Consider the following 25,955-nt stretch of genomic DNA (forward strand, 5'->3'; position numbering starts at 1 on the left):
GGATATTGGTTGGTGAATATTTTAATAATCGATACCTTTTTTATAAAAAGGTGGCAAAATTATTTTCCAAATAATTGAATTAATTTATTTGTTATGGCGAATGGTTTTCAAAAAGTTATAGTTGGTATGGCTATTTTCAAAAGATGGGAAATAAGTAGCCTAACCTAACATACCAACTTACATAAATTATTGGCAACTGGCAAGTGACGGTTTAAAGACGTGGTTGTTTGACCGTACATTATGGAAGCATAATCTTTGCCACTACCACTGTAATTATGTTAAATGTATTATTTGAGAGCTCAAACCGCCTGATGATCCAAGATCAATGGCTGAGGTTTAATTTCAGCCAACATTTCTTGAAGGAAGAAGGATTGTCAAGGTAGTCACCAGAATGTTGAAATGTATCAAGGTAAGTTGTATGCGGAGTACAGTGCACCCGAAAAGAATTAAATGCCATGTTAGTGATAGCGACATTCTCTTGCTAGTACGCTACCAAACATCTAGAATGAAGCCTCAACCTTGTTCAAGTGTCCGGAATGGTGACACGTTTTTGTCAAACATGTATCACTTAAGTTGTAGGAGATAGTATATTGATGTCTTGTCACTGTTAATTACAATTTACAATTGGCCTTTTCCATTGGCTAAGCGACTTCGCACGCATTACAAGACATGCCACAGTCCACTAGCAGTAGTACTATTAGTCTTAATTACAATTGGCCTTTTCCATCAGTTAAGTGGCTTCGCACGCATTACAGGACAATGGACGGTATTAGTGTTTAATTACAATTGGCCTTTTCGGCACGTACTTGCAATTATGTTCAAGATTTGAGAATATTTGATAATTTAATGTAATTGAATTGGCATTCGGATGAAAACAAATAAATAATCCCTAGCACCCTGCCCACCAACTTGGCACCAAGCTTATTTATAGGCGATTGAGCTACTTCTTTCATAATTACTCATCTCATTTTTGGTAGTCGATAGGTCTGGTTTGTTTGGTGTTAGTCTACTAGAACTTAGAGTTTGAACTTTGCAGTAAAGATGGACAACCCTATTCCCCTGAGATGCACTTTGGAAGAGGAGCAGAAGGCCTTTCTAGGTCACGTTCCTGAGGAAAACCTCTTGTCAATTTGCAATGAGGTTGTTCCATGCTCTGGTGTGAAGTTTGTTATTGCTACCGTCAAAATGGTTTTGGGGCGTGAGTTTTTGAAGAATGAGAATTGGTATCATGTCAACAATGACATTACATCACAATTTCTAGCCTCCCTGCTTGACCTCGAAGAAGCAAGGGCCGAAATTGTGCTGCTCCTAAGGAAGATTTTTAAAGTAGGATATTTTGGCGATGACATTGAAATTGTCACTTATGCAGTTTTAGGAGTGGGGATCCCTTGGGCGGGTGAAGTCCACAAGCTTCTGGAACCTAGCCAGAATGTGGTCCTGCAACTATTTTTACTGGGCTTGACTGTTGGGCAGTTGCAGCACCATAGGAAATGTGCAAGAATTGGGTTGAATTTTCTTCAGAAATGGTTTTCCCTAGATGAAGTGGAAGATGGCAACCAATGGCTACAAGAATTTGCAACCATGGTCAATTATGGTGGTTTCTACGATGAATAGTACATTAGTTCTAGAGTCTAGGGTTTTCCCCTGATTTTGTAAATTTGTAAATTTCAAATTTTCAAGAAATATCAATGAAATTTTTGGAGTTTCAGTTCCATATAAAATTGTATTTCATTGTTTTAACTTCTTATGCTTACTTATGCAACATTGCAATATTTTGCATTTTTGAATTTTCTATTGAATTGTTTATAAAAGCCCATGTGAATATAAAATATTATTAGTTCCTGCCTTTGGCAGAAAACTAATGGAATCACCTAATTCCATATTAGTTCCATAATCTAAAAATTTCATTGATATACAAATGTTTGCAAAAGGTTTATTAATTTGCATTTTTTTTAAAATTGAAAAATACTATTTTTTTAAAACTTTATTGGTTCATGATGAAAAAGGCAATGAAAAATTCAATTTTCTTCATAAAAAATACAACTATTTTTTTCAACAGCTCTATTAATGCAAGCATTAATTGCAACCTTATATTTTCTTGTGACAAGTGGATAAACTTTTTTTTTTTAATAATCATTTTTCTAATTCTAACACCTCTCTTAATGAATGCATTAATTTCAATTTTATCTTTTCCACATTTGTGACAAGTGGATAAACTTTTTTTAAAAAAAGACAATTAGTTTTAATTGATGTTTATCTTTGTAATTTGTAAAATGTTATTCAAATATAGATATTTTAATCAAATATAGACATTTTAACTCTTTTAAATTGTCAATTTTCAAAAATTATTTTTTATATAGTTTAATTTCATATTTATTTTAATTTTAATTTGTATATAAGTTTAAATTAGAATTTGATTATTTTTATTTTTACATATCTAAACCAATGCTTTTAATACATTTTCTTTTATTTTTTATTTATATATATAATTTTATTAGATTATACATTTATTTAACAATGAACATATATAATTTTTACTATATTGATATTTGTAATTTATACTTTAAAATACATAATATTAATTTTGTATCAATTTTAATAAAGTTCAAATTATTTAGCTTGGTATATTATCAACTTTATTTATTATAAGTGTGTTTTTTTTTTTTAAAGCATAAATGTTATTTTTAAATTAATTTATATTTTTTTTAATGCATTATATTTAACCTTAAGAATATTGTCTAGCTTCTGCAATTGGATGAATTTATCACTTGAACAAGATATATCAAACAATTTAATAATTGAAATTAATCAATTTAACTCTTTTTTTTTAAAATTATACAATTTTATTTATATCTCATGTATAATTAGTTGATAAATATCTTTGGTATGATAAATTTTCTTTAGGATGTCATCTAATTTTAATTTAGCATGATACTATAATGTTTATTTATATATTCTTTTACTATTTTAATTAATATACATCATTGCAGTTATATAATTTAATAATATACTAACTATACTCGTAATTTAATAGGAGTGGGACCCACGACCCACGGGGCCACCACACCATTCACCAGTGCCATTGGATGTTTATAGATCAATGACCGAAGTTGAGTTTCGGGATGAAAGGAAAAAGAAACCCTGTCATTTCAAATGCGTCCCGGAATCATGACACGTGTCACTAAACTCCTCGATCGACCAACAAATAACAATGTCCTTTCAATTTGGTGATGACGTGACACTGATACATCTAACTCGTGATGTGATTCATCCTGATACCTGACTAGCTTAGTTAATGGGAGACTGGAGTGGGACCCACGACCCACAGGACCACCACACCATTCACCAGTGCCATTGGATGTTTATAGATCAACGACCGAAGTTGAGTTTCGAGATGAAAGGAAAAAGAAACCCTATCATTTCAAACACATCCTAGAATCACGACACGTGTTACTAAACTCCTCAGTCGACCAACAAATAACAATGTCCTTTCAATTTGGTGATGACGTGACACTGACACGTCTGACTCATGATGTGAGTCATCCTGATACCTGACTAGCTTAGTTAATGGGAGTGGGACCCACGACCCACGGGGCCACCACACCATTCACCGGTGCCATTGGATGTTTATAGATCAATGACCGAAGTTGAGTTTTAGGATGAAAGGAAAAAGAAACCCTGTCATTTCAAACACGTCTCGTAATCATGACACGTGTCACTGCTCAGTTAACACATTCACATAATCACATTCCACTTGCAGTTAACAGTGATGTTATGAATGACATTAATACATTATGACAGGTTAGTTAACACTTAACGCATGTCTAGTAACTACTAACTAGTGCCAGTGGTCCACGATTCCACTCACATTTAAACTGAAAGTGTACTGTGTGACAAGTGTGACGACTATAGACTATAGAGTATAGATTGTACAATTTTGCCTCATTAAGTTTCATTAATTTTGCAGTTATACATTGTCTACTGATTTAGAAATTAGAAAGGGGTTACAAATTACAATTTACAAAGTTATAGTGCAACAAAGTTACAGATTCTTAAATTTTAATTTCTAGGTTGAGGATTGTGGTCTGAGGAAAGCAACAAACTACAGTCTCTGAGCTCTCTGTAAAAATCGAAACTAAGGGCAACATGAATGTGAACGGGTAAGTGTAACTACTAAAATCTTGAAAATTTATGTCCCGCATTTTAAATTTTACAACTTTACTGTTTATATTATATTAAAAAATTTAGTATGTAGGGTTTTAATTTTGAATCACCCCTGTAGGCTTGTAGCTATGTTTAAATATTTACCACAATGGGAAAAACAAAAACCAAGAATAACATGGGCAAAATAAAAGAATTCCACAATATGCTTAAAACACCAGGTTTCAGTGATTTATTCCATGATATACATGATCCTGTTATTCATGCAAATAAGGGTATAATGGAGATAAGATTTGCACTTGAAAACAAGTGGAACGATCTAAATAAGGCTTCAAAAATAATTTCATTTAACCCTAGTGTAAATGCAACTGCAAATAAAATTGCACCGTGTGTAGCTGGGCCGGCACACATGGCATTACCTCAAGTATTCCCTTTCCCAAAAATTGTTATGCTCTGCATCAAAAATTATGATGAAAATAGCAAAGAAATTGTGAATAAAATTACTCAGGAGTAAATTTTGTCCATAACTGAGAGTGAATTTGCTAGTCTATTGAAACTAGGGTTTCAACAACAGTCAAACATACATATTGACCTGGGAAAGCTGGCAGATGATTATGAAAAATTAGATGCAGAACAAAGAGATTCTTATATTAGAGGAATAACAAGCAGTTGTAGGCCGAGTCCAAATCACATGCCTCCTTATGATTTTGAATATTTTGTGCCATGGGCACAGGACAATATTTCCTGCCAGCATTTTGTTTGGGATTGGATAGTAACAAACAAGTGGATCCCAGCATTCTTGAAATGCTTTATCATATTCATTTTTTAAAAGAACCAGTAAGATATCATTTTATTGAGCACATTGTTCGTTGCATGCAAGATCAATTACTAATGATTCAAAGAGGTTCAGAGAAGACATTTAGATTCACAACCTACTTGTGCTATATGCTCCTAGCAAAGCATCGTGCATTATTTGAGGCAAACAAGCTTTGCAGTCAGACTCAAGGCCAAAATCCAATATATGAGTGGACACCTCAGATAAGGATGATTGATAACAGAAGGAACTACAACAATTTTGTAGACTTCTTTTTGGCACCAATGTACCATAAAATTACAGGCACTCCAATGCGTAGATTGCCTATTACTTGTAGAAATTGCATTCAACTCGGAAGTGAACTACAATTGGCTGACTGGTACTTAATGGAAGAGTACACTATATTAAGGTTTTACGGTTCATGGGTAGAACCCTACAAACTTCCAATACATGTAACAGAGAGGGTATTTGCATTGGAATATGTATGACAAATGGAGAGCACAGATGTACTCTTTCATGGTCAGCAAAAGAAAATGATATTTCCCTCCTTGTCATTCTCCTTTGGAGGGTTCGCATTTGAGAGAAGAGGATTCAAAGTGGCAGAAGCCTTTTTTTCAATTTTTTGATTTGATGTTGACAGTCACTTGCAGTATGATCCACTGAACATAATTGGAGCAAGGCTTAAGGGCATTGGGACTTCTGCAAGCAAATATCAACATGAAAGTATGCCTTTGATTGAAAAATTTAAAAACATGGACTCCTGGGAGGAGGTCAAAAAACAGATGGAGAAATATGCTGCTGAAAATAATATGTCAATACAAGAATTTTCATCACAAATAATGGCATTGCACAAACAGAAAGGAAAAGTACAGGGCATGACATCGTCCAATTTCTACAACAAAGCTGATAAACCATCTACAAAACCTATTCCAAGAGCTAATGAATGAATGTATAGATGCTAGATGGAGTTGAAGCAAAATTTCTCAATTAGATTGTGATGAGGTTGAAGAGGATACAATATTTGACCTCTTTAGATTGTGATGAGGTTGAAGAGGATACAATATTTGACGAATTGTGGAATAAGGAGCATCCACCTGAAGCACATCACAGTGATACTGATGATGATTACGATGACCAGGGTTCTTTGAATCCCTCATCTAGTATACAACTTCAGAGAGGATTTGATGCATCCACCAAACTTCTATATAGAAAAGGGGCAAAAATTGTAGAAAAAATGGGCTACCAAGGTTCTGGTGGTTTGGGTCCCAATGGAGAAGGGGTTTGGTTACCACCTCAACAACCAGTTGTAGCACTGAAACATGGTCAAAAACCAAGCCTTGGGCATGGAGATCAATCATCAACTCAGTCAATTCCATCCACATTGGATTCATCTTAGTTAATTAAATTTGTTCCAACTTCATTTACAATTCCACTTCCAAGCACTCAGATTCAATCTGAATCAACTGTCACTCCCACAACTGTAGATATCATGGGTACAACTACAACTAGTGGTCCAAAAAGGACATTTTATATAGATGCAAAAAAAATTGGTCCCAGAGATCAAAAAAGTGTAAATAAGCAGAAGGTTATGACAAGTATTAGTAGTACTACTAGTACAACAATGCCAATGGTGACTGTGAGTCCAACAATTGCCCATCCTTCAGGGAAAAACCCTCAGAATAGTTCAAAAACTCCACTAATGGGTCTAGGTGTTGGTTATCATCATGGTATTGGTGGAAGCTCATACATCAGAGCAAGTTCTACTGCTATTTCACCATTCAAACACTCAATTGTCTCACAAAATCCTTATTTTCATTACAATGAATTTGTAACTAACTATGAAAAATCAAAAAACAAGAATAGAAAAAATAGTAAGACAATGAAGATGGAAGCAATTGTTGCAGCTCGTGATGCAGAACCTGCAACCAATAGGTTATTTCCCACATATGACCCAGATAAAGATATGATGGAATTCATGATTGTTATGCCCCCAGCTAAAGATAAAAATCCACCAGAGAGTCAGTTAGATCCATTTGAATTTCAAGTTAGCACCCTCCAAATGGATTTATCCAAAATTAAAAATGTGGACAAGATAAATGTGTCCAAAATGACCAACCAAGTGGTCTACAGTTCAGCGATGAAGTTGGAGAGAGAGAAAGGAAAGCTTTAGGGCACAATAGATAAGTTAAATGCAGACTTGACAAATGTAAAGGCAAGTGAGAAAGCAGCAGTAAACAGGTGCAAAGAATTAGAGAAAGGGATAAAAAAATTCATCCTCTAGCTCTAAAGAAGCAATTCAATAGCAAGAACAAATGGATGCAGAACTGAAAATTCTGAGGGAAAATTTGGATAAAATGGAAAAAAAACTTCAGGATGAAAAAGTCTCTTCAACAAAGTTATATAGAAACTTGGAGAATGCTGCAAATGTAAACAATAAGTTAAATAAAGAATTGGAAAATGAGAGGGTAAAAACAAAAGAGTGGGAAGAGAAAGCAAAAGGGTGGGAAAATAAAGTAGAGCAAATAAGAAAACATAGTGAACACCAGTACTCAGAAATGAAAGAAGACCTAAATAAGGAAAATGATACAATTAAAAAATATGATAACAGCTTGAATGACCATGTAAATAATACAGTAAAGAAAATAAAAAATTACTTCTAGAGGAAAATAAAGAAATCTGTTAATAGGTTGTGTGATTGGTTCGAACTCTGCGAAGCTCTTACAGATGTTTTTGGGAAGCTGAAAGAGCAACTTGAGGAGAACAAAAGTTTTGGTCAGAGATAGAAAACTGCAAAGCAGATTATGGAAGAAATCAACAGTACTGCTGACAAGCATTTGGCAAGCAAGGGAATTCAAGACCGCATTAATTCAATAATAAAGTCGACCAATATATTTCATAAATGTCAAAAACTAACAAAAGTAGAAGAAGTTCTTGCTTTATTTGGGCCAAAGCTCGCCAAGATGAACAATAAAACATCAAAATTGATATCTCTTGGTTTACTGAGTCTTGGACCTGATTTCTCAACAACAAGTTTCATTGGAAGAGAAGTTTACAAACAAAAGTTGGACGACCAAATAACCTCTGATTTAGGTAACCTTCCTCAGGATAGAACTCATGAAGGCATTGCAAAGTACATCATAACATTCACAAATTTGAATGCACTAGTGGAAGGAACATTGCTTGAAACTCGCTCTTCCAAGTATGGAATGCTGACGAGAATGCAGGTCATTTACCATAACATCAAAAAAATTGCCCTTCCAACTGAAGAAGAATGGAGCATACTATAGAAACTTATAGTCTGTATGTGAAAGTACTTTCAGTTTCAATCATCTCTATATCTTTACTATATATGAATATCTTTCATATTATCCTACATACTACAGTCTAGACTCTAGAATTGAGTCTAAAGTAACAAGTTTCAACTTTGTTTTTTGAATAGGATCAATGTTGTAGTCTTGCAGATGCTATTGCCTATGCTAAAATTGCTAATTTACTAAATCAGCCTATCAAATGCAGAAATGTACAACTAAAGTTGTAGAGATGTTGTAGACTTGTAGATGTCTTACTGATTTAGATTTTGAGACTTCACATTAGGCAAATCGACCTAAAGCTGTTGTTGCTCTCTTGTTTCTATAAAAGGGAATTCAGGGTCATTGACTTACAAGAATTGTACCATATTAGCTGAATATTGCAAATGAAAACCATTAATAATTGTGGAATTGAATCTATGATTCTATCTAATTTTCATGTTTTCCAATTCAATGTATGTTGAATAAATGAATGAAATAGAAAAAAAAATTCATTCAGGAATTTCAAATTCAAATATGAATGATCATTGATGACATGATATAAACTACACTCTATAGTAATAATACTCTTTGTTCTCAAATTTTAATGATGAAATATAATACATTCTAATTTCTTGCTTTTCTAAAATGAACATTGAATGATAGGATATCATATAGTAGTTAATAAGTTTTAAAAATACCTATTGGTTTCCATTGCTAATTTAGCAAAAAATTTCTAAGTTTTCCAATTCATGTCTATGTCATCATCATCATCCAATTTTGGTAGTCCAATTGCTTCATTGTTCTCTTCATTTTCGTTTGTGTCTTCTTCAACTTCAATTTCACTCTGACCTCTGCTTCTATGACTCCCAATCCCATGGTCAATGCCACTGCCAACTGTACTTGTCCCACTTGGAGTCGCTGTAGAAGATTGGTTAATGGTGTTGCCAAGTCCCACCCCTCTTCTTTTGCATCTTTTCTTCCAGATTTCCATTGCTTTTTGAAAAAGAAAAGTATTGAAATTATACCTAGATGTGTATACCCTCAAGCATGATTCCAAATTCTTGTCTAGTTTTTTTATTAGCTTTGATTTTAGGAAGCCCAAAGCACCAAAAACTCCCTCATCCTCCACTGAACCTAATATCATGGTTTGACATAGATCAACAAGCTTGAAGTACTTTGAAATTTCTTCATGCAACAATGTGCTCTGTTTTAGTTTTGTCCAAAGCTTTGTTGTCGAGCCCTCTTCATGTGGGTTATGCATTAATTGATTTCGATGCTTCATGGTCCTTGCAAAAGTGCCTAATTGTTGTCTAAGAAGACCCTCATCTAATATTACATTGATAGTCACTCCATTGAATTTTATAGATTTGCAAAATTCCTTTATCAAAATCAACAGCCTTCTACGATAATCTTCCTTATTGTTGAAGGACCAATATTGAGGAAACACAATTGCCATGGCCTCAAGCAGTTGATCATATGGGAATCGTGATATTATTTTAGAGGAAACTCTATAGGCTATATCCCTTGTAGTAGATGCTATAGACTCGACGATCTTGGTAAACTCTTCCCTTGTAACTCTTGTAGCTTGCATCTTTGGGGCACTGTAGTACATTGGTATCTGAAATCCCCTTACACAAACACATAAATCTCCATTTTCAAGGATCTTTAAATAATTATCAAGATCGTCCAAATCTATTAGTTTCTACCAGTGATTAAATCTATCATCGAATAAATTTAGGTCAGTACGATAGAGACTATCAAGGGCTTGGCATGACATTTTACACAACTGAGCATATTATGTAATATACATGGCTCTTTGTTGGGCTTTTTTAATAATTAACCTCATTTCTTCTAGCATGGGAAGAAGAGATGCCAAAGTCAAAAGTGTCTCTATATTGCTTAACCTTTGAAGCAGGTCACCACATCTCTGATTTTTTGCATTGCCCCGATTTTTGTACATCAGTCCAATCAAAGATTGATATTCAAAAAATACTCGATGCACTGGTCCATCCAAAGATATCCATCTGGTATCAACATCTTTTAGAAGCTTGTTTCCATCGGTAATTCCATTAGCAAAGTATTGAAATTCCTTAAAATGCTTGGGACTTCGACAAAAATATGCATACAACTCTCTTACTAAATCTTCAACCTTGTTTACTAAAGGAAACTTCTTCACAACTCTAAAAGCAAGATTCATCCTATGGGCCATACAGTGAATGGCAAAAACATATGGTGAACAAGAAACCTGCATCTTTGTGCAAAGACCATTCCTTTGATCTTGCATATTGAAGCTCCATCCGCTCCAACACAGACCAACTTCTTCACTATTGTCAATTCATCCATAGCTCCATATTCAATTAAATTGCTCTTTACTAACTGAAATGAAGTTTCTACTATTGCATTGTCTCTCAATTTAGTAACAAATAGTAGATGTGGTTGGGGGACATTATTCTATACAGTATAAACATGCATGCATACCCATGACATATTATCTATTCCCGTAACTTCATCTAAGGACAATGCAATAAAGGTTGACACTTTTATTTTTCTTTGTGCATCCTCTATTTCAACCTACGCAATACAACTTGTCCATTCCCATCCATTGTTTGTCGACCAATGACTGACAAGATAGTTAGGAACATTCAGAAAGTGTAAAAAATCACTCATTTCTGGATAGTCTGTCATTGGATGCCCTCTGCTCAAAATATAGAAAACATTACTTAATTGAATAGCTTTTCCATGTTCTTTTACTTCACTTTCTTTTGCAAAAATAGCATTAATAGAACCTTGAACTTCACTAGGCTTCATCTAAAATTTCTGAAACATATAATATTCTTCAGCATTCCTTTTATGTTGACATTGCTCCTTTGTTTTATATCTTACCACTTTTATTTCCTTACCATCTACAGTTAAGGTTTCGTAAATCTTACCATGTTTCTCTATGGTGTCTAGTTTAAGCTACAACCACTTTTCCTTTTTATACTTCCAAATCCGAATTGCACATCTACATTCTATAGGTGGCTCACCTATAATTGGATTGTCCACGGGCTCAATGAATGGATAAGTTTTGCTACCCAATCAAATTTAAATCTCCTGGCAATCTCCCAGTGATGATCAATATTTTCTTTTGATTTTCCTCTCCCTTTACTGTCACTATTACTGTTAATTGCACCATCATCATAACCGAAGTCGATTGATTCATCTTGGTACTGGTTATTTACTGGATATTCTTCTTCAAGGTCATCTTCATTAGAGATATTAGGTTCTGCAACTCCGTCACCAGATTTATTAGGCTCCCCAATTTGTTGAATGGACTCTTGTGTAGGTTAAGATTGTACAGGCTCCTCTGAAGATGTACCTTCCTTACTTTGATCAACACTGTTGCGTCTACCCCTGCCAAAGTATGAAGATATATTTTTGCATTTCATTGGCCTCTCTTGGACATCTCCACCTTCATTAGTCCTACTCCTCTTCCTGTTTAAATTTGATTGTGACATCTTCATCAAATTAAGGTTGCAATAAAATACTATGGACTCATAGTCGTAGTCGTTCTGATTCTCTACTGATCGCAATACTATGAAGAAGGCTCCTTCTTTTGGCATGTTTCAATAATGAAACTCATGTGTCTTAAAGAGACAACTACAAATAAACCATTTTCATTTTGGCAAATGGGCCAACCGTTACATATGATAAGAACTAATATTTGGTGAAGCCCGCGTAATTTCAAGTAATCGAGTGGGCGAATAGGGCAAGAATTTGGGACCCCATTTTGTGTGATGCATGGCGAATTGGGTCCTAGGATAAATAAAAATTTCACATAGGAAAATGGGAATTTGGCGAATGATGATCGTCGAAAGAGACACTCAATTAATTTCGTGGCAAATAAGAGTAAACATTAAAGAGAAATATGGGCGAAGAACCCAACTACCAAACTGAAATTACGTAATAATAGTGGCGAATGTTTTGACCACTATATGAGTATTTTATAAAATCTGAGCGAACCGGTCAACTAGTATACGGTGTTTTTTTTTGCCAATTTCTATAGCCCGATCGCGACATATTCGCCATTTGGAAACTAATTGCCACTAAAAAAATCCTTGCTCGGTCTATGAAAAGTGTGATTAGAAGGAGTGTGAAATTCTAGTAAAGTTACCAAGGCTTCAATTGTTTCTTGCTCCTTTAGCTTGGGTGTCAACTCAGTCTCTTTAGGCTTGTTTGTTTCTACCAAAATGCCTTGAATTATACCTTGAACTTGTGTTGGAGGTGCAGATAAATGTATCTGACCTATTTGACTCTATGTTTTAGTAATGCCTTGACTTTCCATTTTATCCTCTCCAACTATATCGACCTTTCTGATGTAACTTCTAGTATTTTATCTAAAGATTGTGTACTAGTGACTTGAGGGGTGATGGTAGGGGGTTCTTGTGTTTTCACCTATTCCCTTGTACTCTCAGTCACTAATTTTTGAATTTCATCTACACTCACTAATATAGGGTTGTCACAGAATTTAGCATGTAGTGTAGTTTGATCAAGTATCTTTTTCAAGTCTTCCTCTGTAAAGGGGTTGTTGTTCTGAGTAGTGAGATTAGAAACATCCTTTACTGTAACTATTTTAGTATTAACATTTGTTATTTGAGTGCTGACATTTGGCAATTATCTATTTTGTACACTCAATTCTTTTTTCTGCTCTACCTCATTTGTTTCCTGATCATCTACATTCATTTCAGTACCTCCCTCAACTTTGTTTTCATCTTCTTCATCATCTTTAACCTCAATAGGCTCCTATTCTCCTTCTATTGTAGCTAGTCCATATGTAATTTTCCACATTTGTGTGGTCTTCTTTACAATACCTTCTTTGTTATTCTACAATATGGTGAAGGCTCTATAGCTAGAAACAAATCTAATAGCATATTTCTTTATGGCTTTAGTGATTTGTGCCTTACTAAGTTCAGGCATAACTTGAGCAAGTGACATTTATTGTTGTTATATATGTATTCTTGGGCTTTGTTGTGGATATGGTGGATATCGTGGATCAAATAGTGAAGGAACAAAATGGGTACCGAGGCTGGTGGAATTTTAATGGCTCTTTTAAGTAAAAGAAGTGACAATCATATTAACCTTAAAACTGAAATCATAGTAGAAGTTGTAACTAGTTTGATTTTTTTAATAGTTTCAAACACTAGAAATGGAGAAATGATACAAACATGTAAATAGGGAATGCAAGAGGAGACTTTAAAAATAAGAACCTAGTCCAAATCTGTTGATGCTTGCCTTTCCAAATTATTTTCAAAGAACTCAATGTCCTCTTCAGTTCACTTCTCGAAAACTTGTTTGATCTCAAGCTTTCCTTTACTTGCCGAGGCATAACCATATGTTTTATCCTTCTTCTTGGATGTATAACTAACCCAATATTTATCCATTGAAACTAATTCTTTGATGAAAATGAAATGAGCTTTTTTTAGTATAAATTTTATTAACTAACTATAAGGTTATCCTTTCTTACATCAGTTATTAAAAAGCGAACTATACCATGAACCCTAAAAATTGTGGAAAACATAAAACTATCTTCTAACCAATTTTTGTTATTGTAATGGTAAAGTTAAGATGATGTGGCCAAATCATAACCATATAGAAATTATTTGTAGTAAAGTTAACATGACGTGGGTATCATGTAGATGCTACTAATATTTAATTGTAGATATAGAATTTCATTTTTCAATTTGTTATTCGCAACTTTTACAAGTATGGAGAAGCTGGAAAAAGATCCAAACTGTGTGGGCGCTTCTCCAGACCATCGCTGGCCACCACCAGATCCAAACAATGTTGTCTTCTCAGGACATGAGAACTGATCAGCCAGTTAATGTTGTCTTCTATTTCTTCTCTTCCAATCCCTATAACTCTCAGCTTATACATGGTCACGCCACACAAATGAAATTTAGTCTTCATGACTTTATATCTTCCCTTTTACATACTCAAACGTTTCATTACATTCATTTTTATTGCAGAGTTGCATCATTAGAAAATAAAACTACAGCTACCTGTTTGCCTGGGTTATCTTCTGATTCCCGGTGTGCTAGAATTGATTTATGAAGAAGTTTGAAATATATATGAATTACTATTTCATTTGAGTACCTTGAAGAATATAAATTACTATTGGAAAATAGGTTTTTGGAATTAGAATTCTTTTTCACATTTTAATTTTTAGGTGAAATATTAATATTGTGATTTCGAGGTAAATTAGAATTCTTTGAATTTTTAAACAAAAATCTAATTTACTGATTTCAGTATATGCAAATGCCAAATCCAGCAGCCAAAAAGATCCTTATGAGACTTGTTTGTTTTGGAAACTTGTATCAAAATTTTGTAAGTCAATATTTGTTACTTAAAAAATGGAAATGATATAGATTTTTATATATATTAAAATTGAAGTAGGAATTGAAATTGAAGATACTAGTTTATTCAGATGCATTTTTTTAAAACATCATTTTTCTGGAATATTTTTCTCTTCTGAATACCCAAAATTCCTAAAATTCTTTCTTACTATCCCATTATTGTAGTGTAGTGAATCCATCTTCATTCTCTTTTGGCAATAGAGCAGCTCTTTCTCTGCAATCTCATAGAGGGTTTTACAAGGTTCCCTATTGAGTACAAATAAGAGGACATCTTAAACAATAGTCTGTTGTCGAAGGAAACATTATTTCAGCTTTTTGTGCAAATAAAAATGTAAAAAAAATTCAAGGCATTGTAGAATACACTGATAAATATCATACACTACCAAATGATTTTTAGATTAAGAATATTAAATAGTTAATATTTAATTTTTTTCCAAAAAAATAAAATCTTTGATGAATAGACATTTTCTATTAATTAAATATTAAAGATATATATAGGAAAAAGAAAATCCAACATTATTATGATTTAAAAGTAGAAACTATTATTTTTGTTGGTCAAATGTCATAGGTAGAATTACAGTAAGGGTTTGAAACATTACAACAACTATTGATGAAACATTTAGTAGACTACATTTTTAGGGAAAAAAATGTTCCTCATTTCCTTTGTTTTCATTTGGTAGCGAGTTGCATTTTGAGTGCGGCATCATTGTTTTTCCATTCTTATGCATATCCATACTATCTATGGACATCACTTATTTTCTACATCGTAAGATGCAAATTAAGGGTATTAGAATTTTATGTGTACTGGTGGTCTTTTTTGTACTTGTTTAAACTTATATTTCATAAGATAAAATTAATTTACAAGACTTGGGAATTCAAAATATTGTTTACCAACTAAAGTGCTACTTACATTGATATAGCTGCTACATTTAGAGTTAAGATTCCTCACCAACAACAATTGGCTTTAAATAAAAGTTACTATTTGCATTTGATTCATAAAGTAATGAATCCAGAGGTAGAGTGATGGTTTTGGTTGTCACAATTGTAAAATAAAATAATCTATCCTTGGTATGTGCTGTGGAATCTGTGTTTATAGGGTAGTTATGTTTCAATTTTCATGTATTTTGATCGTTGTCACTAATCGAATGAATTATTGAGTTAAATTTAATTAGAGATTATAAAAATTTAGATTCTATTAAATTATCTCTTTAATCAATGTAATCTTATACTTACTTTTTTATTGTAGGTAATTATATTTATTGGGGTGGTTATTATATTTATAATTCTTATCTCTTGTCTGCTTAGAAAAAAGGAACAGAGATGCAATGAAAATCCCAACATTTTGAGTGCGACATATGAAAGAGAGCATAACCATTTGGTCAGTCCAGTTGCAGATGCCGCCATGAACACTACAGTTGGCCATCTGTTCCTTTTGTAGAGTAGTGTTCAAGGTTAAGTGACAGGAAAGAGATGTCATTTGTTGATTCTATTGCAACCCATCTCTTGAATTGGTTCTTATCTATCCATCAGTATGATCATATCATTAAACCTAATTCTAACTCTTAACATAAAACTAGCTTCTAACAAAATTTTGTTAAATAATAAATACGTATAATGCTAAAATGGAGGATTTATCTAGATCAAATAGTTTGCAAGGTTTGGCTTCATACATTTATTGACTATGATGTTTCTATCATAAATGTTAAATAATAAATATGTATAATGCTAAAATGGAGGATTTATCTAGATCAAATAGTTTACAAGGTTTAGCTTCATACATATACTGACTATGATGTTTCTATCGTAAAATTTTTATTAAGATGTCATTTATATTTTTTTTGGTTGTGTGGGTGTAATAAAATTTAACAAATCCTAAAACCATGCCGAAAATTATGAATATGGAGCATTGGTCCGAAAAAAGGGGTTTTATAAGAGAGAATTGATTGAGCCAATGGGAAGTGAATTAAATCAATTATATCAAATTTTAAATTAAGGAATATTTAATAAAACTTTAGTAATAATCAAACCCCAAAAAAATGCAACCATCTAATTGGTTACAGAGTGAACAACTATTCATTAATTGAGGAGAACTGAATGCAATAGTACATTACCTACGGCAAGTACAATAACCATTTCATCACAATATTAGATTATTAGCTTTATTATAAACTCTACAGTTGAGAATTTAGAGACATGTGGTTATTCATAGACAAGTGGGTGTGTATATGAAGGCAAACATCTTTATGAAGATAAAGTTTCATGGGGCTGCTCAGAGTCTACTGAGTGTCAGATAGACATGGAATGTTGTGGAAGTATAAGCACTTGTAGGGATTTTGTAGTAGAGTATCATCTTTCTAACTCAAACCCTTACAAGGAAGTGGACTTGTCATTGTGTAGCAAGAACTTTTCTTCAGGTGAACTAAAATTGGAACAGCCCATCAGCTGTAGCACAAGCTTTTCTCAGGATCATCTCAGTATGTTTCTCCCTCCAAAAGAGGAGAATCATCTAGGAATGAAACATACTGACTCTTTCAACCATATCCAAAAGAAGAGAAAATCATAAGATAATCTTTATGATTCTTGTCTGTGGAAAGAAGAAAGAGCTTCAATGAGTAGGTCAAACATTTCTCAGCATCAACTATATAGGGAAGACACTAGCAAGATTAGGTCTCCTGAATCTAGTACTCTGAAGAAGATAGTGACAGATGATTATGGAAATAGGAGAAAATATCAGAAGTTGGAAGGAGGAGAAAGTTTTGATAAAAGGCTTGATTGGTCCCCCATCAGGACCAATCATAAAATTTATAGGTGAGCATCTCCCTACATCAGTCGCCTCTCTTAATTTTCCTACCTCGCCAAACTAGAACAGCTTAAGTTTTAAAAATTATAGAAAACTAGTAGGTTTCCTCTATGGAATCTAATCAATAGATCAATAAAATTGTGAGTCATTTTGAACTCTTCTATTTTGTATATAAATTCTAATGACAACCTTGCCATAAATTCTAATGACAACCTTGCCAATTTCACAAAATTTGAATATTTTTATCAATTATTTGGGTAAAGGATGGGAAAATATCCATCCCTTAGATTTTTCCATTTTCTCTGTAAAAAAAAAATTATTTATTTATTTTGATAGAATTATATGATATAACCTCTGTTAGTTTTATAATTTCTTCAAGCCTGTACATCTATATCATGAGCCATTCTTTAAATTAAATATCATAGTTAAAGTAGGTGGAAATTATACAAATGTGTCAATCATTTGCAATCAACTGGAGGACAGATGATTGTAATAATCAAAACTAATTATAGAAATTAAAGAAATTTAAAATAATACTTAGTTCTAAAAGTGATTGTAGGTAAATGATGTACTAATATCCTGATTATTGCAAAGTGAAAGAAATGTCTCCAAAGTAAAACACATAAAACTCCACAAGATTCAACAAGAAAAATATAAAGAAAATCCAAATCCTTGAGGAGCTTAGTAGCACCCAAGGATTGGTAAATATCGTGGCAAAACAAAACATTGATAAAAGACTAGAACCCTATTTATTAAACTTGAGAGGAAAAATTGGAGGCAAAAGGGTCTAGTCTTTTCTTCTTAGATGATTTCTTCTATGTTATTTTTATACATTAGATAAAAGATCTCATATAGCTAAATACTTACACATTCAATGTGTTTTGCAAAGATATAATCAAAGTTAAAAACAAAGTCTTTTAATGAAATTTTTGAAGTTTTGAAATCTAGAGAAACACAACTCTTGATAGCAATCTAAGTGCCTATAACCCTATGATTGCCTAGTAATGTGCATGTTCAGAATTAGTTGGAAAGCTTAGAGTTGACAAATATTATTATATGCACAGTTCTGATTCTATTGCTGTTATATATGTATTCTTGGGCTTTGTTGTGGATATCATGGATATCGTCGATCAAATAGTGAAGCAAAAAAATGGGTACCGAGGCTGGTGGAATTTTAATGGCTCTTTTAAGTAAAAGAAGTGACAATCATATTAACCTTAAAACTAAAATCATAGTAGAAGTTGTAACTAGTTTGATTTTTTTAATAGTTTCAAACACTTGAAATGGAGAAATGATACAGACATGCAAATAGGGAATGCAAGAGGAGACTTTAAAAATAAGAACTTGGTCCAAATCTGTTGATGCTTGCCTTTCCAAATTGTTTTCGAAGAACTCAATGTCCTCTTCAGTTCACTTCTTGAAAACTTGTTTGATCTCAAGCTATCCTTTACTTGCCGAGGCATAACCGTATGTTTTATCCTTCTTCTTGGATGTATAGCTAACCCAATCTTTATCCATTGAAACTAATTCTTTGATGAAAATGAAATGAGCTTTTTTTAGTGTAAATTTTATTAACTAACTATAAGGTTATCCTTTCTTACATCAGTTATTAAAAAGCGAACTATACCATGAACCCTAAAAATTGTGGAAAACATAAAACTATCTTCTAACCAATTTTTGTTATTGTAATGGTAAAGTTAAGATGATGTGGGCAAATCATAACCATATAGAAATTATTTGTAGTAAAGTTAACATGACGTGGGTATCATGTAGATGCTACTAATATTTAATTGTAGATTTAGAATTTCATTTTTCAATTTGTTATTTGTAGTAAAGTTAACATGACGTGGGTATCATGTAGATGCTACTAATATTTAATTGTAGATTTAGAATTTCATTTTTCAATTTGTTATTCTCAACTTTTACAAGTATGGAGAAGTTGGCAAAAGATCCAAACTGTGTGGGTGCTTCTCCAGACCATCGCTGCCCACCACCAGATGCAAACAATTATGTCTTCTCAGAACATGAGAACTGATCAGCCACTTAATGTTGTCTTCTATTTCTTCTCTTCCAATCCCTATAACTCTCAGCTTATACATGGTCATGCCACACAAATAAAATCTAGTCTTCATGATTTTATATCTTCCCTTTTACGTACTCAAACGTTTCATTACATTCATTTTTATTGCAGAGTTGCATCATTAGAAAATAAAACTGCAGCTACCTGCTTGCCTAGGTTATCTTCTTATTCCCGGTGTGCTAGAATTGATTTATGAAGAAGTTTGAAATATATATGAATTACTATTTCATTTGAGTACCTTGAAGAATATAAATTACTGTTGGAAAATAGGTTTTTGGAATTAGAATTTATTTTGACATTTTAATTTTTAGGTGAAATATTAATATTGTGATTTCGAGGTAAATTAGAATTCTTTGAATTTTTAAACAAACATCTAATTTACTGATTTCAGTATATGCAAATGCCAAATCCAGCAACCAAAAAGATCCTTATGATAATTCTTTGTTTTGGAAAATTATATCAGAATTTTGTTAAGTCAATATTTGTTACTAAAAAAATGGAAATGACATAGATTTTTATATATATTAAAATTGAAGTAGGAATTGAAATTGAAGATACCAGTTTATTCAGATGCATTTTTTTAAAATATCATTTTTTTGGAATATTTATTTCTTCTGAATACCCAAAATTCCTAAAATTCTTTCTTACTATCCCATTATTGTTGTGTAGTGAATCCATCTTCATTCTCTTTTGGCAATGGAGCAGCTCTTTCTCTGCAATCTCATAGAGGGTTTTACAAGGTTCCCTATTGAGTACAAATAAGAGGACATCTTAAACAATAGTCTGTCGTCGAAGGAAACATTATTTCAGTGTTTTGTGCAAATAAAAATGTAAAAAAAAATCAAGGCATTGTAGAATACACTGATAAATATCATACACTACCAAATGATTTTTAGATTAAGAATATTAAATAGTTAATATTTAATTTTTTTCCAAAAAAATAAAAACTTTGATGAATAGAAATTTTCTATTAATTAAATATTAAAGATATATATAGGAAAAAGAAAATCCAATATTATTATGATTTAAAAGTAGAAACTGTTATTTTTGCTGGTCAAATGTCAAAGGTAGAATTAGAGTAAGGGTTTGAAACATTACAACAACTATGGATGAAACATTTAGTAGACTACATTTTTAGGGGAAAAAATGTTCCTCATTTCCTTTGTTTTCATTTGGTAGCGAGTTGCATTTTGAGCACGGCATCATTGTTTTTCCATTCTTATGCATATCCATACTATCTATGGACATCACTTATTTTCTACAACGTAAGATGCAAATTAAGGGTATTAGAATTTTATGTGTACTGGTGGTCTTTTTTGTACTTGTTTAAACTTATATTTCATAAGATCAAATTAATTTACAAGACTTGGGAATTCAAAATACTGTTTACCAACTAAAGTGCTACTTACATTGATATAGCTGCTACATTTAGAGATAAGATTCCTCACCAACAACAATTGGCTTTAAATAAAAGTTACTATTTGCATTTGATTCATAAAGTAATGAATCCAGAGGTAGAGTGATGGTTTTGGTTGTCACAATTGTAAAATAAAATAATCTATCCCTAGTATGTGTTGTGGAATCTGTGTTTATAAGGTAGTAATGTGTCAATTTGCATGTATTTTGATCGTTGTCACTAATTGAATGAATTATTGAATTAAATTTAATTAGAGATTATAAAAATTTAGATTCTATTAAATTATCTCTTTAATCAATGTAATCTTATACTTACTTTTTTATTGTAGGTCATTATATTTATTGGGGTGGTTATTATATTTATAATTCTTACCTCTTGTTTGCTTAGAAAAAAGGAACAGAGATTCAATGAAAATCCCAACATTTTGAGTGCGACATATGAAAGAGAGCATAACCATTTGGTTAGTCCAGTTGCAGATGCTGCCATGAACACTACAGTTGGCCATCTATTCCTTTTGTAGAGTAGTGTTCAAGGTTAAGTGACAGGAAAGAGATGTCATTTGTTGATTCTATTGCAACCCATCTCTTGAATTGGTTCTTATCTATCCATCAGTATGATCATATCATTAAACCTAATTCTAACTCTTAACATAAAACTATCTTCTAACAAAATTTTGTTAAATAATAAATATGTATAATGCTAAAATGGAGGATTTATCTAGATCAAATAGTTTGCAAGGTTTAGCTTCATACATATATTGACTATGATGTTTCTATCATAAATGTTAAATAATAAATATGTATAATGCTAAAATGGAGGATTTATCTGGATCAAATAGTTTACATGGTTTAGCTTCATACATATATTGACTATGATGTTTCTATCGTAAACTTTTTATTAAGATGTCATTTATATTTGTTGTGGTTGTGTGGGCATAATAAAATTTAACAAATCCTAAAACCATGCCGAAAATTATGAATATGGAGCACTGGTCCAAAAAAAGGGGTCTTATAAGAGAGAATTGATTGAGCCAATGGGAAGTGAATTAAATCAATTATATCAAATTTTAAATTAAGGAATATTTAATAAAACTTTAGTAATAATCAAACCCCAAAAAAATGCAAGCATCTAATTGGTTACAGAGTGAACAACTATTCATTAATTGACGAGAACTAAATGCAATAGTACATTGCCTACGGCAAGTACAATAACCATTTCATCACAAGATTAGATTTTAACTTAAGTGAGATAGTAAAGTAGAATTAGAGATTTGAAATATATTTTTTAATGCTAAATATGCAACTAGGTGTGACTTTGTCCTAAGGATAAGATTGCAAGTAGGGAGGAAACTAGGATATTGAAAATGGGTTGACGATAGAAAAGTTGAAGTATCAAAGAGGGTAGTTACAATAAGTGTTGTAGATTAAGGAAAATAAAAATCTTTAAGAAAAGAACACAAATATGTCAAATAAATTAAAATGTTAAATATAAATGCTAAACAAGAAGAAGAAAACTTATAATACAAAACAATAATAACAATATGTTCTTAAACATATAATTTCACTATTTATTAAAAATGCCATATGACGTAAACATCAAGTTCTATTTATCACCATAGCATTGTTAAAAACAATAATAGTATTATCTTCCTAATCAAGTACATTTAGATTCGTAAAAAAAATGTAAAGAAAGAGAATAACATGTATTCATTGTACAACATTAAACATATCACCTACTCATATCATCTTGCTTATATTTAACAATTTAATTCATGTTAAATTCATGAACTTAAAATGTCAAAAGACAAAATTACATATAATCATTATGCAACATTAACAATATCACCCATTCATGTCAGATTCCTCAGATTCCTTAAATTTTAAAAATATATTTCATATTAAAACTGACGAATTCAATTCTGAAATAAAAAAATTATTGATTTCCTCGGATACTGATCCATCTTTTGGAACATACTCTAACGTACAACATTAAACATATCACCTATTCATATCATCTTGCTTATATTTAAACATTTAATTGATGTTAAACTTTATGAATTTAAAATGCTAGAAAGCAGAATAACGTGTACATTAACAATATCACCCATTCATGTCAGATTGCTTATATTTAAAAGTTTAATTCATGTTTAAGATTTATGAATTCAATTCTCAATTAAAAAATTATTGTTTGCCTTGTATACTGGTTCATCTTTGGGAACATAGTCTAAGGTACGTATTGTTTCCATCTCAAGTTTTGTTTTGCCGTCCCATGCGCGTTCAAAGAAAGCTGGGCAGGCATAGGATTTATCTACAAAAGTATTTACATGGCCTTGCTCTTCTCGCCCCTGATGCTTATAAGCCCTCTTTGGCAATGTCTTCCTCATTGCCTACTTCTTGTTATTTGTAGTTTGTAGCATTGCCCTGTTCGTAATCTTCTTTTATTATTTTTGCAATCCAGAAAAGTAGTTTAAAGCATTTGTTGTAATGTGGGAGTTGCTCGTCTTTAGTAGACCGGTAATTATCTAATATTATTGGCGTGGATGCAAAGAACGAAAGATTAGGAATCTGGGTATTATTTCTACTTAGGAAGATCAAAATGGATAGAAATGATATTGGTGAAATGCCAACGAGGTCACTTGTTCCGGAGAGAACAAATTTACAGCCATTTTCAGTTAGCCGTTGCATGAAAATGGTGAGGTCATATGATGGTGTTAATTTTTCAGTTTTTTCTTTTATTTTGATTCCTTGTATGGGAAGATGATTTAAACTGACTACAAACTTTTCTTAACTTTTCTTATATGGATGATGCAGTCTTTTTCTATTAATCGTTCCATGAAAAAGGTGAGATCATATGATATGATGTTAACCTCCATCTTTTTCCTTTTTTTTTCTTTCTCATACTTTATAATAGAAAATGATTTCGGAAAAAATATTACAAACTGACTATAAGCTTTTCTCGTACAGATGACACAATCCTTTTCAAATAGTCAATCTATGAAAAACGTGAGATCATCTATGCTGCCAACCTCGAATCTTTTTCTTTTTTCTTTCCAATTTCTTATATTGGAAAATAATTCTAGAAAAACACTGCAAAATGATCACAAACTTCTCTTATACAGATGATGTTTTTGTTTTATTTTGTTTCGAGTGAATACAGGATGTTGGCAAAATATAAAAACTGTTAATTGAAAATTTTGTTTAGTGGATTGAAATATGAGTTTTGAATTCTTATTTTGGTTCAAAATGAAAAATTCTTTAGTGGATTGAAATATTGAAGATATTAAAAACTGTAGATTGAAAATATTGTTTAGTGGATTGAAATATTCAAGATATAAAAACTGTAGATTGAAAATTTTGTTTAGTGGATTGAAATATGAGTTTTGAATTCTTATTTTGCTAACGTCAAACAGCCAAAAGAACTGTAGTCAGCATTTTCAAGATATAAAAACTTTTATTCAGGTAGAGAATTTTCCCAAGTTCATGCTTCCCAAGCTGATTATCTCGTTTGCATGGATATATATTACACAGTATTAAATTTTGAAATTTTAATCTTTGAATTTTGTGATGCAGGAGTTGCTGTGATTATGGTGATGCTTATTACAACATGCTTGGTGGCTGTGGTCATGCTTGTGATTTGGAACTTACATATATCACTTATATCAATCTTCTTTATATCATTTTTCCTGGTAGAAAGTATTTACCTGACATCTCTATTGAATAAGGTACCCCAAGGTGGCTGGGTTCCCTTTCTAATTTCAATATTCTTTCTGACAATAATGTTCTCTTGGAGTTACGGGCAAAATAAAAAGTATGAATATGCAATGGAGAAAAAGTTAAGTCTGCAAGATGTGAATGAAATGGTTTCAAATGTGGGCTGTAGAGTCCCAGGAGTCTCTTTTTTGTGTAGTGACCTCCTTTACGGTTTGCCACCAATCCTTAGGCACTATGTGAATACTGTGGGTTCTCTTCGTGAAATACTTATTTTTCTTACAATAAGAGTGCTTCCAGTCAAGAGTGTGATGTTAGGAGAGAGATACCAAGTTCATCGACTTGGACCAAAGGGTATATACAGATGCATAGCTCAATATGGTTATATGGATGACCCGAGTTTGGAAGGACGTGAATTTATGAACCAGGTTTTTGAAAACATAAACGAATACATCAGAAACACTGCCAGAGAAGGCCAACACAGCTTAGGGGATCAGAGCATGAATGGTTCAGGTGTTAATCAAAGAGGGGAAAGAACTTTAATAGCAGAAACTAATCTCTCTCCATGTGAGGAAGTGCAACAGCTTGAATCGGCAAAGAATGTGGGGGCAATTTTTGTAGTAGGGAAAACTACACTGAAAACCAGCGAGAAGACTAATGCTTTTGAGAGATTCGTGATTGACAATCTTTATAATCGTCTTCAAAAGAATTGCAGATCCTCCATGTCTACCTTGCATGTACCACCTGCACGGCTCCTTCAAGTTGGAATGTTGTATGAAATATAACGTTGATGGGCAGGAGCACCCAATAAGGGACAGGCTAATCTCTATTTAAAATGCACTCAAAACAAAATGAAGTCAAACTTTTATTTTTCCAGATTCAACGATGCAGATCATGAAGATCAAATGCTGAAATTTTCAAAAAAATCCATGATGTTTTCCAACTTTTGAAAATTGGTCAACTATACAGTTTGGACGGAGGATAGCTGTGTCCAATATTAATAAGCCTAGGGAGAAACACCTAATTAGTAGGCCCTTCTATCTTTATCTACATTTATTAAATTTTATAGGATTAGTTGTTATTCCCTCCATAAAGCAGAGAATAGATTATAATGTATTCGCTATTGCTACATGCAATTTTCCTTGTATTCTTGTTCCAGATTGAAATTTCATATTGAAATTTCATTCCTGATTTTTTTTTGTTTTTTATTTATAATAAGTCTATTTTTTTATCTATACTATAATATTACCGATTTATTCCTATAGTTTAATTTACTTTAATAAAAATAGGTAAC

General features: G+C 32.3%; 1 pseudogene; it reads left to right on the forward strand.

Moving 5' to 3' along the window:
* The window catches only part of LOC149564024 (potassium transporter 26-like), a 44,929-nt pseudogene extending 19,483 nt beyond the window's left edge, over window positions 1-25,446 (forward strand).
* The last annotated feature ends 509 nt before the right edge of the window (window positions 25,447-25,955 follow it).

The sequence above is a fragment of the Cupressus sempervirens genome, chromosome 4, assembly GCF_028749045.1.
Source record: "Cupressus sempervirens isolate cs-2001-9-10 chromosome 4, ASM2874904v1, whole genome shotgun sequence".
NCBI classification, from domain to species: domain Eukaryota; kingdom Viridiplantae; phylum Streptophyta; class Pinopsida; order Cupressales; family Cupressaceae; genus Cupressus; species Cupressus sempervirens.